General features: G+C 48.6%; 1 protein-coding gene across 1 annotated transcript in view; it reads left to right on the top strand.

Annotated features, from left to right (window-relative positions):
• Positions 1-1,063: 1,063 nt before the first annotated feature.
• Positions 1,064-5,363, top strand: part of LOC147122453 (netrin-G1-like) — a 985,713-nt gene continuing 981,413 nt past the window's right edge. The window contains exon 1 of the mRNA XM_085983609.1: positions 1,064-1,391. The gene's annotated coding sequence lies outside the window, so the exon portion shown is untranslated. The remainder of the gene's footprint in view (positions 1,392-5,363) is intronic.

Here is a 5,363-nt window from a genome sequence, read left to right as displayed (position 1 = left end):
ATTGATTTTATTTCTCTCCTAACAGGGAACTGATGCCAGAAGGAAGAGATGATCGATGGGAAACAGACTCTGGTCAGGAGACAGTCATCACATTGGGTCCCAGTACTGACTGATCAGCCAATCAGAACATCTGTCTGACAGCGAACAGCTGGGGGGAAACATCTGGAATCCCAACACCCATAACATCTGCACCAACACTGAGAAAACAACTGGAATCCCAACACCCAGCACATCTGCACCAACACTGAGAAAACAGCTGGAATCCCAACACCTGGCACATCTGCACCAACACTGGGGAAAACAGCTGGAATCCCAACACCCAGCACATCTGCACCAACACTGGGAAAACAGCTGGAATCCCAACACCCGGCACATCTGCACCAACACTGGGAAAACAGCTGGAATCCCAACACCCAGCACATCTGCACCAACACTGGGGAAAACAGCTGGAATCCCAACACCTGGAACATCTGCACCAACACTGGGAAACAGCTGGAATCCCAACACCTGGCACATCTGCACCAACACTGGGAAAACAGCTGGAATCCCAACACCCGGCACATCTGCACCGACACTGGGAAAACAGCTGGAATCCCAACACCCGGCACATCTGCACCAACACTGGGAAAACAGCTGGAATCCCAACACCCGGCACATCTGCACCAACACTGGGAAAACAGCTGGAATCCCAACACCCGGCACATCTGCACCAACACTTGGAAAACAGCTGGAATCCCAACACCCGGCACATCTGCACCAACACTGGGAAAACAGCTGGAATCCCAACGCCTGGAACATCTGCACCAACACTGAGAAAACAGCTGGAATTCCAACACCCGGCACATCTGCACCAACACTGGGAAAACAGCTGGAATCCCAACACCCGGCACATCTGCACCAACACTGGGAAAACAGCTGGAATCCCAACACCCAGCACATCTGCACCAACAATGGGAAAACAGCTGGAATCCCAACACCCGGCACATCTGCACCAACACTGGGAAAACAGCTGGTATCCCAACACCCGGCACATCTGCCAGCATCGAGATCACCGCTCTCTGTGCAGGGTCCAGTCGGAGCAGAGACCCCCTGAATCACCCCCAGACGGACCGAGATCACCGCTCTCTGTGCGGGGTCCAGTCGGAGCGATGCGTCTGTCCGGTTTGTTGCCCCTTCAGGCCCTTTGGGCGGCCCTGTCACTTGCCGCTCAGCACTTCCCGTCCTGGGGTCACTACGACCTGTGTAAGGCTCAGGTTCACTGGGACCAGCGGCTGAGTTGGGATTACATGGCCTGCCAGCCCGAGGCCGCCCTGCTCACCAGGTTCCTGAAGGTCAGGTTGGATCCCTCCGACAGTACGTGTGGAGAGACCCCCGAGATGTACTGCACGCTGGTGAGTAGAAGCCTCTCTGAGCCAGCCTCTGTTGTGTGTCGCGCTGTGAATGGACGCTTGCTGAACGGCCTTTATCGAAGGGAATTCCATCCAAACTCCGACATTTGCTTCATTAACAGAGGCATCAAGTCCAAAGCAAGCGAGTTATGGTGAACCTTTATAAATCACTGGGGAGGCCCCAGCTGGAGTATTGTGTCCAATTCTGGGCACCACACTTTAGGAAGGATGTCAATCCTTGGAGAGGGTGCAGAGGAGATTTACTAGAATGGTACCAGGGATGAGGGACTTCAGTTATGTGGAGAGACTGGAGAAGCTGGGATTGTTCTCCTTAGAGCAGAGAAGGTTAAGAGAAGATTTAGTAGAGGTGTTCAAAATCATGAAGTGTTTTGATCGAGTAAATAAGGAGAAACTGTTTCCAGTGGCAGGAGGGTCGGTAACCAGAGGACACAGAGTGAAGGGAATTAGCAAAAGAGTCAGAGGGGAGATGAGGAGAATGTTTTTTACGCAGTTTTTGTGATCCAGAACACTCTGCCTGAAAGGGCGGTGGAAGCAGATTCAATAATAACTTTCGAAAGGGACTTGGAGAAACGCTAGAAAAGGAAAGATTTGCAGGGCTGTGGGGAAAGAGCAGGGAGTGGGACTAATTGGAGAGCTCGTTCAAAGAGCCGGCACAGGCACGATGGGCCGAACGGCCATCTTCTGTCCTGTCTGATCCTATGATTCTATTCAGTGTGGTTTTTGAATAAATCCTTCAAGCAAACTTTAAATATCGAGGCCCTAAACGGAGCAGCGTTTGGAGTCTGGCGATTCTCCCTTGTGGATTATTATCTTGGTGGAGTTTTTTTATTCATTCTCGGTGTGTGGGAATTGTCGGCAAGACCTGCATTTACTGCCCATCCCTAGTTGCCCCTTGAGAAAGTGGTGCTGGGCGTTCCTCTTGAACCGAAGGAGACATTACGACAGGTAACCAAAATCTTGGTCATAGAGGTTGGTTTTAAGGAAGGACTGTAAGGAGGAGAGAGAGGTAGAGAGGCAGAGTGGTTTAGGGAGGGAATTCCAGAGCTTAGGGCCCAGGCAGCTGAAGGCACGGCCGTCAATGGTGGGGCAAAGGAATTGGGGGATGGGCAAGAGGTCAGAGTTGGAGGAGCGCAGAGATCTCGGAGGGTTATAGGGCTGAAGGAGGTTACAAAGATAGAGAGGGGTAATTTTACTGGACTGGGAGCCAATGTAGTTCAGCGAGCACAGGAGTGATTGGTGGACGGGACTTGGTGTGAGTTAGGATATGGGCAGCAGAGTTTTGGATGAGCTACCGGAGGGTGCAAGGTGGGTGGCTGGCCGGGAGAGCATTGGAATAATCGAGTATAAAGGTGAGAAAGGTGAGGGTTTCAGCACCAGTTGAGCTGAGCCAGCTGGAGATGGGCGATGTTACGGAGGTGGAAGTAGGCGGTCTTGGTGATAGTGAGGACATGGAGATGGAATAACAATCTGATAAGTTGTCCAATTGTGTCTCTGAATCCTGTCCAATATCTCCAGTGGGGAATATGTCCCATTGTGTCTCTGAACCCTGTCCAATGTCTCCAGTGGGGAATATGTCCAATTGTGTCTCTGAACCCTGTCCAATATCTCCAGTGGGGAATATGTCCAATTGTGTCTGAACCCTGTCCAATATCTCCAGTGGGGAATATGTCCAATTGTGTCTGAACTATGTCCAATATCTCCAGTGGGGAATATGTCCAATTGTGTCTGAACCCTGTCCAATATCTCCAGTGGGGAATATGTCCAATTGTGTCTCTGAACCCTGTCCAATATCTCCAGTGGGGAATATGTCCAATTGTGTCTGAACTATGTCCAATATCTCCAGTGGGGAATATGTCCAATTGTGTCTGAACTATGTCCAATATCTCCAGTGGGGAATATGTCCAATTGTGTTTCTGAACCCTGTCCAATATCTCCTGTGGGGAATATGTCCAATTGTGTCTCTGAACCCTGTCCAATATCTCCAGTGGGGAATATGTCCAATTGTATCTGAACCCTGTCCAATATCTCCAGTGGGGAATATGTCCAATTGTGTCTGAACCCTGTCCAATATCTCCAGTGGGGAATATGTCCAATTGTGTCTGAACCCTGTCCAATATCTCCAGTGGGGAATAGGTCCAATTGTGTCTGAACCCTGTCCAATGTCTCCAGTGGGGAATATGTCCAATTGTGTCTGAACCCTGTCCAATATCTCCAGTGGGGAATATGTCCAATTGTGTCTCTGAACCCTGTCCAATATCTCCAGTGGGGAATATGTTCAATTGTGTCTGAACCCTGTCCAATATCTCCAGTGGGGAATATGTTCAATTGTGTCTCTGAACCCTGTCCAATATCTCCAGTGGGGAATATGTCCAATTGTGTCTCTGAACCCTGTCCAATATCTCCAGTGGGGAATATGTCCAATTGTGTCACTGAACCCTGTCCAATATCTCCAGTGGGGAATATGTCCAATTGTGTCTCTGAACCCTGTCCAATATCTCCAGTGGGGAATATGTCCAATTGTGTCTGAACCCTGTCCAATATCTCCAGTGGAGAATATGTCCAATTGTGTCTCTGAACCCTGTCCAATATCTCCAGTGGGGAATATGTCCAATTGTGTCTCTGAATCCTGTCCAATATCTCCAGTGGGGAATATGTCCAATTGTCTCTGAACCCTGTCCAATATCTCCAGTGGGGAATATGTCCAATTGTGTCTCTGGTCACTGATGTTTATAATGTTCAGTCTCTCTGGGGCTGCTGGGAGACTTTTCATTTCCTGAGGATCTGATTTCGCACAAAAGACACCAGACTGGATCCCCATTAGTGTTGCTGTAATCTCACCGTGCCTGACAATCTGATCTGAGCGGGTTTCAGTCCGATATAAACTCTGCAGCAATGAAGTCATTGAGCTGTAAATTCAGGAGTGTTTCTAAATGTTAATTATCCTCTCGTTGAGTTAATCATCTCCTCAGGATAACTGGTTCCTACATCATTGTTAGAGGTAAAACTCCTTGTTTAATAATCAGCCATATGTTTCACCAATAATTAAAAATGTGTAATTTATTGCAGAACATGCAGTTTATCAGAGGGAATTATTCTCCAGCTCAATTAGTAATCTGTTATATAAATACTAGGAGTGTTTGAGGTGAATCTTGCAGCAGTTCCACATTGCACTGTGGGAGCTGTGTGTGAAACACTGCCCGGACCCAGTGAGACCAGACTCGGTGTCACTGTGTCAGCTTCACCTCCTCAGGACCTCCCAAAGCGCTTCACAGCCAATGAAGTACTTTGTGAAATGAATCATTTTTCTGTCAACGATATGGCGGCCGCTGCACTTTATCGGCCTTTATCTCATAGTTTGCATGTTTGAATATGGAACAGTTTTTCCACGTGTTCTCGTTCCTTCTTTCCCAATCTGTTCCGTCTCCTGAACTTCTGTTCTCTGATTCTGTATTCACTGTGAGTGGGTGAGTGAGACGGAAAGACTCCAGGGTGAGAATGTATTCAGACTCTGGCTGGAATGTTGGTGCAAAGACATTAATTCCTGCTCAGAATCTGTAGATTTTAAAATTCTCATCCTTGTGTTCAAACCGCTCCAGCTCTACAACCCTCCGAGATCTCTGTAACCTCCAATTCTGGCCTCTTGTCCATCCCCGATTTTAATCGCTCCACCATTGGTGGCCGTGCCTTCAGCTGCCTGGGCCCTAAGCTCTGGAATTCCCTCCCTAAACCTCTCCGCCTCTCTCTTCTTTAAGATGCTCCTTAAAACCTCCCTCTTTGACCCAGCCTTTGGTCACCTGTCCTAATATCTCCTCATGTGTCTTGGTGTCAGTTTGTCTGATTTACACTCCTGTGAAGCACCTTGGGAGGTTTTACTGTGTTAAAGGCGCTATATAAATGCAGGTTGTTGTTGTGGCGATGTGATGTGCCGGGATACGGTGGTGCAGGGATTCTGTT

The sequence above is a fragment of the Somniosus microcephalus genome, chromosome 3, assembly GCF_052327205.1.
Source record: "Somniosus microcephalus isolate GS21.2 chromosome 3, FLI_Smic_1.0, whole genome shotgun sequence".
In the NCBI taxonomy this organism is placed as follows: Eukaryota; Metazoa; Chordata; class Chondrichthyes; order Squaliformes; family Somniosidae; genus Somniosus; species Somniosus microcephalus.
The sequence above is the reverse complement of the archived record's forward strand: the minus strand, read 5'-3'. Positions and strand labels throughout refer to the sequence as shown.